This window comes from Callithrix jacchus, chromosome 16 (genome assembly GCF_049354715.1).
Source record: "Callithrix jacchus isolate 240 chromosome 16, calJac240_pri, whole genome shotgun sequence".
NCBI lineage: Eukaryota > Metazoa > Chordata > Mammalia > Primates > Cebidae > Callithrix > Callithrix jacchus.
The window spans coordinates 54,482,052-54,496,001 of NC_133517.1; the positions used below are offsets into that span (position 1 = coordinate 54,482,052).

The window sequence follows — 13,950 nt, forward strand, 5'->3', positions numbered from 1 at the left end:
AAGACACAAGATGCAGAGATAAGAGAAGAATTCAGCTGGGCCCCGGGGCCCACTGCCACCAAGGCAGAGTCCAGCAGTGGCCCCGAATGCCTGGAAGAGCTGATACTTAGTGTTTACAAGGCAAGGGGCAGGGGCAGGAGAGTGACTCATCTGACATGATTGACAGGATCAAGCAAATCACGTGCCTACAGCACAGGGGGCCCTTCCCTTCCAGGTGGCCACTGCAAGGGAGAGAGGCACATATGTCAGCATCTTTCTACACACTTAGCAGAACGACCAAAGGCTTCCCCTACTCTTACTTCTCACAACTTGTAAGAACGTAAAAGGAGCTCCAGGTGAGAAAGTGGACAAGGATGGTGACCGTCGGAGAGAGCACCACGGAGAGGCTTTTACGCCCCTGGATGTCTGCGGGCCGGCCTGGCTAATGTCCGGCCTTCCTCAGGAGTCGGGCAGAGCAGAGTGTTCTCTGAACTCCCCCAGTGAAAGGGAAACCCCCCTTCACTGCCTGCTAAGTAGCGGGCGCCTTCCCAGGCGCTGGCGCTACCGCAAGGCTCTCGCTCTTACCTCCTGATCACTTCTCACAATGTCCCTTTGGTTCCTAATTATATTTCACCCAATTATGCCTATACTGTGAGACTAAAATGATTCTATGCTATAATAATAAAGCAAAGATCAATCAAGAATATGATTTAATAAGATTATAGAGTTATGTGATTGTTTCCAAATCTGTTTGGTCTCGTTGCTGTAACCGAGTAATCGGTTGTTTATGACACTGGCACAGACTGTGCCTTCAGCCTCTTGCCGTGGCACCGGGGCACCCTTCCACATGACCCAGTTCCTCGATACTCTGTCCAGAGGTGTTCCTGGCCTCATTTCTTCTCTCCCAGACATGGCAGCCCCTGCAGGTGGTGGGGAGTGGCGGGGACGGGAAAGGGTCAGTCAGCCTGCGATCAGCAGGGCAGGTGGGTGCAGGCCTGGTGTTCCCGGGACCCTGACTGCGCCACGCAGTTACGCCATCATGAATCACTCCAGCTCTTGGGCTGGCATGGCCCGTTGCTGTTCCAGGGGGCACACCTGGACTTAGCACAGTTCTCGGATAGACTTCAAAACAGCCCAGAGTGAAGACTTGTGTCTGAGGGCAGGGGCAGGCTCTGGGGTCCTCGCCTCTGCGGTTCCCTGATTGGTTCCTCAGTTGCTCAGGAGAGGCAGGGCCTCCGCCTTGTCAAGAGCTTGCTTGTCCCTGGCGGTCTCTGTTGGGACCCTGGCTGCAGACTCCAACACCTGCCCAGGTGAGTGAGTCAGTGCACACCCGGCAGCAGAGACGCCCAGAGGAGCACAACCCACAGGTCCCCTGTGACGCCTGCTGAGTGTTATTCTACAAAAATTCTTCTTTTCTGGCCTGACTTCAATTCTAGGAGGTGGGTACCATGAAGAGTCCAATTCTAAAAATAATAAATAACGTGGAACAGAGACCTGAGGCGCTGGCTTCATGGTGGGGACCAATGTCCCAGTTTTAGCACCAAAGTCCTGTGACCTGGGAAGCCCTCGGCGCTGGGCAAACCAGGATGGTTGGTGCCCTGATTCAGGATCACCCAGGTAACAGGTAGAGGGCTGAATTCAAGCCTGGCTCAGCCGCAGGGAGCCTCGGCCTGCACTCCGCATTGCCTCTGAGTGGTGTCGGGAGCAGTGCTGTCCGGGGAGCCCACGCCATAAAACCCAGCTGGAGACTAGCAGCCATGTTTGTATGTTCTAGAAGAGGAAAGAATAGAATCGAATGAAATAACAAACATCAAAGTACATTACACACAATTAGGACACATATTTTAATGAAGAATGTAATTTAAACAAAAAAGTGTTTGAGATATTTTATGCATGTGTCATGTATTTTTGCTTGTGTATACGTATGTGTGTACATAATGATTTAGATATACAAATGTGTAGGTTGTGAATGTTTTATATTTTATTTCGTATTTTATATTTAGGTTTTATATAAGTGTTATGTTTATCGGTTATAAATCTAAGTGAATATGTTATATAAATGTCATCTGTTTCAGTGTTTTGGGTGTGTATATATTTATTTAACTATTTTAACTGTAGATCGCAATCAGGAAAATGTGAAAGCTTCCTGTTTAGATGAGGTGGGTGACTTTCCTTCCTTCCTTCCCCGATTGCATTCACCGTCACAGAGCTGGGTGCCGGGAAGCCCCTGCGTGGGTGTGTCTCCAACCCCAACGCAGGCACGGGCAGAAACACACTATGGGATTTTTCCAGTGATGAGGATCATGGTGTGATGTCCAGAGGCCTCCCCGAGTGGCGTCCTGAAGCCAGTCCCACAGTCTCCATCCCTGTGCTCTTGCTGTGGAATGCCAGGCTGAATGTTCAACACTCAAGATCACTGTGCTTCCACTATACTTATACCTCTGACCCTTTTTCCTTTTCACCTTGGCTGTTGGGAAGCTCAGATCCTAGCCATTTGCCCCCAGGCACACATGAAGGGCCTAGCAACTTTCTTGCTCTGCCCAGGTCACGCCTTGCTTGCCTTTCTCCTCCCCTTGCCACATGGGACCCTAGTTTGAGTGATTCTTAGGGTCATGGAGCTCTAGCCCTTTTGATTGTATGTACTTTTGGTGACTGGGCTTCTTTCACGCTTCAGTTACTGGCCCTGCCTTGGGGGCTCCATGACAGCTCTCCCTGGGAACAGGTCCCTGCCTTGCTCTGTCAATCTGGGGACAGCTGTCTGGGCGTCCCCAGTGAGACCCCTCTCTGCTGCTGACAAAGCTTCCAGAAGGAAAAACAGTGGCACCCCAGAGAGCTGTGAGGGTGCAGGGAGCTGGGTGGGCAGTGGAGGCCCCACACTCTGGCCCCTCACTCCCTGTGCCTGTGCGGTGCATCCAGTGCTCTCCTTAAGGCGGACAGGTGTGTGGGACTGCGCTCTGCGTGACTTCAGGTAGAGTGACATCTGTAAGCCTGAACAGCCTCCCCCAGGTACACCAGCCTTCCTGTTCACTCTGCAAAATCAGTCCAGCACACACGCAACAGGGAGCCCTTGAACCGGAGAGTGCAGAGTTTCACCGTGAACCGGAGAGTGCAGAGTTTCACTGAGTTCAAAATGTACAGATGGCTATCATTTTTATTTTTTTCAAGGCAACAGTGAGTGAGCAAGGATTTTATCATCTTCAAACTGGCACGTTTACCACACTGACAGTATACTCTGCCCCAGCATAGGAGTCCATAGCAAAAGCATCAATGACATAGTGACACATATTAAAAGCTTGGTAAGCATTCTAATAAACCAGTTAAAGAAGAAGTCTTACTGGAAACTAAAATATCTAGAAATGATTAAAACTCAGATATTACTGTCAGGACTATTGGGCTGCAGCCAAAGCTGTGGTACCTGAGAAAACCCTAACCCTGTATACTTGCACTGGGAGATAAGAAAGGTTCTTTTTTTTTTTTTTTTAAGTTGGATTCTTGCTCTGTTGCCCAAGCTGGAGTGCAGTGGTGTGATCTTGGCTCACTGCAACTTCTGCCTCCCAGACTCAAGTGATTCTCCTGCCTCAGCTTCCCAAGTAGCTGGGAGTACAGGCACCCATCACCACGCCCGGCTACTTTTTGTTTTTTTAGTACAGACAGGATTTCATTGTGTTGCCCAGGCTGGTCTCGAACTCCTGACCTCAAATAATCCACCCTCCTCAGCCTCCCAAAGTGCTAGATTACAGGTGTGAGCCACCGCATCTGAATTAATTTGAATTAATAATTTGAATTAATAATTTTCTCGGGCATTAGAGTGATATTTGGTGAGAAGGAGGGACACTTTTTTCTTAATGCTGGAGTTACCAGGGGGAAACTGGTAGGAAGCCTGAAGTTGGCAAGCTCAGGCTCCAACCTCAGCATTTCACAACTCAGCTAAAGAGAAGAGACAGGACTAAGAACGCCTGTTTACAAAACAGAACCAACATAAAATCAGCGTGGCCACAGCTGCGTCTTTGAGGGAACCAAAATTAGACAACTCTCTAGCAAGACTCAATAAGAAAAAAAATCCACAGATGAATAATGTCAATGAAAAAAATGGATCATAACGACAAACAACTCCCAGACTTTATAAAACAAAAAGACAAGAGTTTCACTTCTAGTAAGCATGAAGAAAGAGTGTGAAGCCATCCTTTCTATTTCAGCAGTGAGAAAAAATGGAATTGTGGACAGAAATTAGCATGGCTTTCAAATGCATTGGAAAATGGTGGGTGCAAATCTGAAGTAACTGCCAGTCTTGGGGGGCCCTTCCTTGCAGTGGAGCTGAATGGTACTGACGGCAGGTTAGTTGTTGGCAGGAGCTCTATTTGCGGTAGAGAATGATGTTTCTTCGTTATTTTGCACATAATTTCTAGCATATTACCAAAAATTATAAGAATGACAGGAGAGTGTGATTTTCAACCAAGAGAAAGGCTATGCAATAGAAGCAGACACACAGATGATGTAAGGACCGGCAGACAAGTGCTTTATGGTACTGCTGTAAATATACAAAAGAGATGGAGGAAAGGATGGACAAAATGGATCAAAAGATGGAGCATTTCAACAGAGAGATGGAAGCCATGAAAATAAGGGCTTACTGTTTGTTATTAAAATTAAATAAAATAGACCGGGCACAGTGGTTCACACCTGTAATCCCAGCACTTTGGGAGGCTGAGGCAGGCAGATCACCTGAGGTCAGGAGTTCGAGACCAGCCTGGTCCAAATGGTGAAACACCATCTCTACTAAAACTACAAAAATTAGCCAAGTGTGATGGCGGATACCTGTAATCCCTACTCAAGAGGCTGAGGCAGGAGAATTGCTTGAACCCAGGAAGCAGAGGTTGCAGTGAGCTGAGATTGTGCCACTGCACCCCAGCCTGGGGGACAGGGTGCGACTCCATATCAAAAATAAATAAATAAAAATAAGCTGTATGTGAAGCTGCATTCTTGTGTGAGTTGTGCAATTGGCAGCAAAGTAGTCAGGAATCCATCTCGTGAAGCCTGCAAGGACCAAACGCCCCACCCCGATTTAGAGCTGCAGGTGCCACACTCAGCATGAGGAGCTGAATCATGAAAGACTGAAGACGGACCATTCTTGTGAGAAAAATAAAATGGAAAGAAGGCCTGGAATCCCAGCACTTTGGGAGGTGGAGATGGATAGATCACAAGGTCAGGAGTTCAGGACTAGCCTGGCCAAGATGGTAAAACCCTGTCTCTACTAAAAATACAAAAATGAGCCAGGCATGGTGGTGTGCACCTGTAATCCCAGCCACTCGAGAGGCTGAGGCAGGAGAATTGCCTGAACCCAGGAGGCGGAGGTTGTGGTGAGCCGAGATTGCGCCATTGCACTCCAGCCTGGGTAAAGAGCGAAACTCCGTCTCAAAAAAAAAAAAAGAAAAGAAAAGAAAAGAAAAGAAAGGGACAACCAGCCACACCCAAGTCCTGCACCCAGCAGGGGAGCTGCACGGTACAGCCAGTACCGCGTCTGTCCCCACACGTTTAGGGAGAACGTTGGCGGACTGGGAGCACTTAGGTTATCCACTCATGACTAAAAATAATCTGTCGTCACATGGGTTGGCCAATGTTTGTTTGGGGGTCTGAGAAATGGTGGCCAGTTTTTGGATCTTCAAAATTTCATACCATGTATCCATTAACATTGTTCTGGCAGCGGTCAGGCAAAGGTGGCAGGCACTGCGTCCAGGCACAGGTGTCGCTGCATAACGAGGAGGCTGAAGGAACGGGAATGAGCTCATGATGGGAGCCACTGTCAGGGGAGGAAGAGAAAACCTCCCAAACCCCACAGCGGGTACCCCAAACCCCACAGCGGGCACCCCAAAACCCACAGCAGGCACCCCAAAACCCACAGCGGGTACCCCAAACCCCACAGCAGGTACCCCAAACCCCACAGCGGGTACCCCAAACCCATAGCGGGTACCTCAAACCCCACAGCGGGTACCCCAAACCCCACAGCAGGTACCCCAAACCCCACAGTGGGCACCCCAAACCCCACAGCGGGTACCCCAAACCCCACAGTGGGCACCCCAAACCCCACAGCAGGTACCCCAAACCCCACAGCGGGTACCCCAAAACCCATAGTGGGTACCCCATACCCCACAGTGGGCACCCCAAACCCCACAGCGGGCACCCCAAAACCCACAGAGGGTACCCCAAAACCCATAGCAGCTCCTGCCCCGGCTCAGGAAAGAGAGGGAATGTCACCCCCAGAGTACGGGGAAGCAGCGGGATGGGGCTGCTGTCTCCCTCTCGGACTCGGCAGGGAGTCACGGCGTCCAGAGTGGAGCACTGTGTAGCGTTGCCATGGTGACAACATCGTCAGCAAGCAGCTCCGCCCGATGCTGTTGAGCCTGTAATCTCTGCTCCATCTCAAACTTGTTAAATGGAAAGAACTCTAACCCTCCCTACGGGGGGATCCCCAAGAGATGGCTAAGTTATTTGCCACTATTCGCTGCACACCATCTCACCTGGGCAGATGTGCCGGGTCTCCTGGACGGGACGTTACGCTGACCGCAGGTGAGCCACAGCTGGTTTTAAATAAAGCAAAGGAAGAGGCACAGCGCTTTCGTGGTGCAAATCCAGACAACACTCCAGGTCCTGACTGGGCAGTTCCTGGCACGGACCCAACCGGGATATTGTAGGGGACATACGTCCCACTGTAGCTAACCTGTATACTACATCTACTTCTAACAGTTTGCAGTATTGGATTTAAAAGATGCTTCCTTGGCCGGGCGTGGCGCCTCATGCCTGTAATTCCAGCACTTTGGGAGGCCGAGGCAGGCAGATCACCTGAGGTCAGATCAAGACCAGCCTGGCCAACATGGTGAAACGCTGTCTCTATTAAAAATACAAAAATTAGTGGGGCATAGTGGTGCATTCCTGTAATCCCAGCTACTTGGGAGGCCGAGGCAGGAAAATCGCTTGAAGCAGGTAGTTGGAGGTTGCAGTGAGCTGAGATCATGCCACTGCACTCCAGCCTGGACGACATTGCAAGACTCCATCTCAAAAAAAAAAGATGCTTTCTTTTGCATTCCCATAGACACAGAAAGTCGATTGTTGTTCGCCTTTGGGTAGACAGAGCCTAAAGCCACACACAATTTCAGTATCATTGGACTGTGTGAAATCCCACCGGGATTTCACAGCCTTGGCTCAAGATTTGAGGAAAAATGGGGTGTAGTTACAATATGTGGATGATTTACTAATATCTACCCCTCTGAATGGGGCTATCAGAATAACGCCGTTAAAACTCGACACTGTCTATCAACCTGTGGATATAAGGTTTCAGGTAAAAAGGCCCGACTATGCCAACAAACTGGAATATTTAGACTTTCTCTTACAGGAGAGAAGCAGAGCTCTAACGGTGGAAAGGTGAAATGCAGGCGCTTCCATCTCAGCCGCCGCTACCCGAGGGCAGCTAAGAGGATTTCTAGGCATAACCCTGCTTTGTTTGTCTGGCCTCCTATGAACTACTGGCAAAGCCACTAGACAAACCGTTGAAGGGAGCTAACAGTGTCCCTTCGTCGGCAAACAAAACACCCGCACACATCTGAACAACTGAAGCCTGAGTTGACCTCTGCCCCAGCCCTGGGGCTCCCACGTTCTCGGAAGCCCTTTCACGAGCCCTGCAGGTGCCTGAGGGGCTGGGTCGAACACTAGGGTCCTTACAGAGAAATTAGGAAGCATGTTGCAGCCCGTGGCTTGCTGGACACTGTGGCCAAAGGCTGGCCCCTTGGTTAAGGGTTGTTGCTGCCACCTGCCTGCGGTGAAAGGAAGCTGAAGAGTTGTGACCCACAAGCCTCACCAAGTGCTAGTGTTACCAGAAGAGAAGGCAGGTGACTGACTGGCTGACAGTGGGCAGGCTGAGCAGACGCCGGGCCACACTCCCAGACCCTGCAGTAAAAGTGCAGACTGCTGGAGCCTTAAACCCGGAAACTGTGCTTTCCTCTACCGAAGAGCCCAAGAACCTACGCACAGTCGTTTGGAAATTATCGGCCAGGCGTTCTCCAGTTGCCCTGATTTAAAGGACACAGTCCTGCCACGTGCAGACTGGACATTGTTCGTGGATGGGAGCAGCCTGGTGACCAGCGGAAAAAGAAATGGTGCATATGCCATGGTAACGGTTTCCGGGGCAACAGAAGCCTGGACTTTACCAGCAGGAACCGCTGCACAGATGGCAGAACGGATCGCCCTCATGAGAGCCCTGCAGTTGTTCCAAGTACACAGGGTGCTTGGAATAAACTGGGAGCAGCACTCAGCCTGGAGACCCCAACCCTCTGGACCGATGGAAAGGGAAATTCAGACCCTAAAAAGAGTTCTTGCCAAACCGTGCCAGGAAACTCAACCGAAATGGATTTAGGGCTTTGGCCTTGCACTGCTCTGGGTAGGAGTCACGCCCAGAAGTGGGATCAGGTTGAGTCCCTATGAAGTTCTATATGGGAGACCCTTTGCTGCTAATCTCAGGTTACGGGGGTGCCCCTTAGTAGAAAGTCATATTAAACATGATGATACTCAGGTGGGACAAGTTCTTTGTGTATTGCATGAGCTTCTTGGGACAGGAGCACTGTGGACTGAGCAGAACTGCTCCACTTCTTCCAGCCTGGTGATCAGGAGCTGCTAAAGAATGGAGGGGAATGGGCCCAACTCAGCTGCTGTGTGTCCGCTTCGCCAATACCAAGCTGACATAACAATGGAAAGTTCCAGTACGTCTCAACACGTGATTCGAAAGCCACTGTTCTTCTCCGAGGCTGCCCCGGCTGTTGTAAAACGTTAGGATTTCCAGGTAGTGTATAGACTCAGCAGGCCGATTTTGTCACCATCATCTTTAATCCTGATACCCTTTTCTCAGGATTGCCTCAGCTCTATACATCAACTTGAAAGCACTAAGTCTTCCATCAGATGCCTTTGTGTATCCTTCCTTAATAGATCTCCAATTTTTTTCTCAGACGTATTTTTGTTTTTTATTTTTTCAAGGTGGAGTCTCACTGACACCCAGGCTGGAGCGAAGCGGCGAAATCTCGGCTCACTGCCACCTCTGCCTCCCAGCTCAAGCGATTCTCCTGCCTCAGCCTCCCGAGCAGCTGGGATTACAGGTGCCCGCCACCATGCCTGGCTAAGTTTTTGCATTTTTAGTAGAGATGGGGTTTTGCCATGTTGGCCAGGCTGGTCTTGAACTCCTGACCTCAGATGATCCACCCGCCTCAGCCTCCCAAAGTGCTGGGATTACAGGCCTGAGCCACTTTGCCTAGCCTCTTGTGTATTCTCGTAGTTTCCTGAGTAGAGGTCCTCTGGATCTCGTGCTGTTTTATTTTAAACGTACTATATGAGAATATAAACGACACTGTCTTTTACATTTCGCTTCACCTTGCCAGTCTGCAGAACGCACTTGGTTTCCGGACCTTGACCTTCGGAACCCTGTTAAACGTGTGTATGTTTTGTTTGCAAATTCTTCTGGTTTCTCCCCACACGCAAATACGTCATTTGCAAATAATGACATTTCCATTTCCTTTCTAAGCATATCTTTATTTTCCTTGCCATATTGCATTGACTTCTTTCCAACCTTTATATGCTTTAGTTATAATTCCAGATCAATTGCATGGTTGAGAATGTGACATTGTTGGAAAATGTTGTACATTCACTTAAAGAAACATGGAATCTCTAGGTGTTTGGAACAGCATTCCGTGTATGCTCAGAGTGAGAATGTTTATAATCTTGTGCACATTCATGTATTCTATTTTTTTATCTGCTTGTTCTATCAGTTACTTAAAGATTTGTATTAAAATACCTAAGTTTCTCCTGATTGTATTTTTGCCAAAAAAAAAAAACTAGGTGTGATTGTGGATTTGCCTTGATGTTCAGCTCTGTCGTATTTTGCCCACTATGTTATTAGATATGGGCAAAGGTAGGATTAAAATATTGTGCTGCTGTGCTGGCCGTTTTATCACCATAAACATCTTTTTATTTCAGCTGCATCTCCTTTCTGATACTGTTAGCATCATGTATCTTTTCCCAGTCTTTTCATTCAGTGATTCTATATCCTTTTTTCACCGTAGAGACAGGGTCTTGCTATTTTGCCCAGGCTGGTCTTGAACTCTTGACGATTCTAACATATGACTATACCATTTCTACAAAAAAAATTAAAAATTAGCTGGGTGTGGTTGTGCGTTCCTATAGTCCCATATAGATTTACTTGCATATATGTTATAAGCCTACAAAATTTTATTCTTGTTTTATATCATTGATATTATTTTATATTTATCTAAATAGTTATTATTTATGCTTCTCTTGCCTTCTTAGAGTTCAGTACTCTCATTTAAGATCATTATAAGTTACCTTGAAGAACTGTGCTAGATAATTGGATATTCATCTAAAAAAAACCTTCAGTAAATCGCAACCTCAAATGTCACAGCCTACCCAAAACCATCACAGCCCTGAATGTAAGACTGAAAACAATAAACCATTTAGAAGTCAACACGTGAAACTGGTTTAAGAAACCTCTGTCCACCCTACAAAAGCACGATCGGAGTAAATATACATGAATTTGACCTCATTCACATTGAGAATGCCTTTTTTTTTTTTTTTGAGATGGAGTTTTACTCTTGTTGCCCAGGCTGGGGTGCAATCAGCTCACCGAAACCTCCACCTTCCAGGTTCAAGCGATTCTCCTGCCTCAGCCTCCCGAGTAGCTGGGACTACAGGCGTGCACCACCACACCCACCTAATTTTATATTTTCAGTAGAGACGGGGTTTCTCCTGTTGGTCAGGCTGGTTTCGAACTCCCAACCTTAGGTGATCTGCCCGCCTCGGTCTCCCAAAGTGCTTGGATTACAAGCATGAGCCACTGCGCCCAGCTAACATTCATAAGACTTGGCGGCATGCAGTGGCTCAGGACCATAATCCTGCACTCTGGGAGGCTGAGGTGGGCAGATCACTTGAGCCCAGGAGTTTGAGGCCAGCCTGGCCCACATGCGGAAACCTTGTCTCTATTTTATTTTTTAAAAGATATTACGAATAGGGAGGACATGCCCGCCTAATCATTCACCTGCCCCCTTGCTGCCTGTCCTTTCTGAGCTGGCCCTGGTCACTCCCTGTCCCCACCCCATTTGCTCATCCTCAGAAGTCTCATCACTATCTGAAATGCTCTATTTATTTGTTTGTAATCGAGTACAGTTAAATTAATTGCACTGACATCAATGAACTTGCCTCCACTTTCTTCTCATTTGACCCAGTCTGTGGGCTGACAAGAATTGGGAGAAACGCAGAGGGAGAGAGAGTCGAACAGAGGCAGATGCTGTGACTTCCGCACCGTGGGCCGAATTCTCCCAGAGCTGCTGAGACCACTCACACCATGGACGTATCCCCTATAGCCATGAACACCCCCGCCACAGATGCTGAGATCACCCACACTGTGGACACCCCCCTCACAGATGCTGAGACCACTCACACCGTGGGCACATCCCCCACAGATGCTGAGACCCCCTGCACCGTGGACACCCCCCCCACAGATGCTGAGACACTCACACCATGGGCACATCCCCCACAGATGCTGAGACCCCCTGCACCATGGGCACACCCACTCCACAGATGCTGAGACACTCACACCGTGGGCACATCCCCCACAGATGCTGAGACCCACTGCACCATGGACACCCCCCCCAAAGATGCTGAGACCCCCTGCACCGTGGACACCCCCCACACAGATGCTGAGACCCCCTGCACCGTGGGCACATCCCCCACAGATGCTGAGAAACTCACACCATGGGCACATCCCCCACAGATGCTGAGACCCCCTGCACCGTGGACACCCCCCACACAGATGCTGAGACCCCCTGCACCATGGGCACACCCACTCCACAGATGCTGAGACACTCACACCGTGGGCACATCCCCCACAGATGCTGAGACCCACTGCACCATGGACACCCCCCCCAAAGATGCTGAGACCCCCTGCACCGTGGACACCCCCCACACAGATGCTGAGACCCCCTGCACCGTGGGCACATCCCCCACAGATGCTGAGACACTCACACCATGGGCACATCCCCCAAAGATGCTGAGACCCCCTGCACTGTGGACACCCCCCACACAGATGCTGAGACCCCCTGCACCGTGGGCCGAATCCCTCTGGTTGTGGGTGGGCTGGTTGAAATCTATCACATGGCACCCGACACAGGTAGCCCATCAGGCCGGCTGCAGGAACCTGAGCTCATCCAGAGCCCAGTTTGCCTTTCCACTGGTAGCTTCTGCACCTGCGGGGCTTTTCTCTTTTCCTCATCTTGTAGGGCAGTAAATTGAGGGCTCAACGGTCTTCCCACTGTACGAGCTGATGGGCCCCGTGAGGTCCTCTCTCTCCCTGCCTGTGTTTGGCCAGAGGATGCTCTCAGCCAGCTGGATGTCCTGCCGGGTGAGCCTCTTCACAGCACCTGCACTGGGAAAGCCCTCTCCCTCCATCCTCCAAAGCCTTCCCAGATCCTCGCCCAGGAGAAACGCAGGTCACCGGGGCCTCCCGCCCTCACTCCCTCAGGGTGATGGCTCAGCCCCACTTGCCACCAGGTCTGCTTTGCCCCTCTGCGTGTGGGGAAAAAAAACACTCAACATGTTTTTCCTGTTCTCCCACTCAAAACAACAGTCAGCACAGACGAAATTGTGGGCAGGTGATGGTTCTCCCCACCAACTAACAAGCAATAGTTCTTTGGTGGACACCAGCTGGGGGTCCTGTCATTAAGTTCTCACAGCATCTACCGGGAAGTAGCGTCAGATCCTGCAGGCTGAGGGCAGTCCCCAGCTGCCCCCGCTGCAGACTCCAGCTGCAAACCACAGCCTCCAGAGCTCTGACCAACCGGCTTCGAGTCGGGGTTCCCACAGCTCCCTCTAGGGTTCAGTTTGCTGGAGGAGCTGTCAGGGTAAGGAGCAAAATTAATGATTTTAATACAAGAAGAAACTTTAATACAAGAAGAAACTTTAATACAAGAAGAAACTTTAATACAAGAAGAAACTTCACTTGGGCCATCATGAGGGCTGCAACAGTTACAAGTGAATTTTTTGAAGGCAAAAAGGTGGGAAGGGTGTTGGCTGATACTAATTCTAATTCTAATTCTAATTGGTTCACAGAAATCGCATTGATCCGTGATTGGCTCTACGTCGTTAAGATCTTGGGTGTGGGTTCCAATGTCAGTGTGGAACGGTGGGGTTAATTCACAGCGCCTCGCAGCAGTAGCAAGAGTTCCAAGGGATGAAAGCTCAGCTCCGGGGGAAGAAGGGTGGGATTGCTGTTTAATTTTAATCTCTCTGGGCCTGATAATTTATGTTCTGCTTTTCTCAGGTAGGGTCTTACTCTGTCACCCAGGCTGGAGTGCAGTGGTGCGATCACGGCTCACTGCAGCCTCCGCCTCCCGAGCTCTGGTGATTCTCCAACCTCAGCTTCCCAAATAGCTGGGACTACAGGCATGTACCACCACTACTGGCTAATTTATTTATTTGTAGAGATGGGGTCTCACTGTGTTGCCCAGGCTGGTCTTGAACTCCTGGCCTAAAGCAATCCACCTACCTTGGCCTCTCAAAGTGCTGGGACTACAGGTGTGAGCCATCGTGCCTGGCCTGGGCCTGATAATTTAAAAGGAATCACATTCCATAGATAAAAGTTCTTTCCTTTTCTCATGGGTGACAGAATTCAGGGAAACACATCTACTGCTTTATTATAAAGGATATTACAAAGGGGCTGGGTGCAGTGGCTCACACCTGTAATCCCAGCACTTTGGGAGGCCAAGTCAGACAGATCACCTGAGGTCAGGAATTCGAGACGGGCCTGGCCAACATGGGGAAACTGTGTCTCTACTAAAAATACAAAAATTAGCCAGGCATGGTGGTGCACACCTGTAATCCCAGCTACTGGGGAGGCTGAGGCAGGAGAATCACTTGAATCTGGGAGGC

General features: G+C 49.6%; 1 long non-coding RNA gene across 1 annotated transcript; it reads right to left on the bottom strand.

Moving 5' to 3' along the window:
* Positions 1 to 626: 626 nt before the first annotated feature.
* On the bottom strand, positions 627 to 6,306 carry LOC118148543 (uncharacterized). The gene is made up of 3 exons (XR_004735383.2): positions 6,176 to 6,306; positions 5,650 to 5,738; positions 627 to 1,749 (listed from the first exon to the last, which is right to left on the bottom strand). It is a non-coding gene; the product is annotated as an uncharacterized LOC118148543 (long non-coding RNA).
* Positions 6,307 to 13,950: the final 7,644 nt, after the last annotated feature.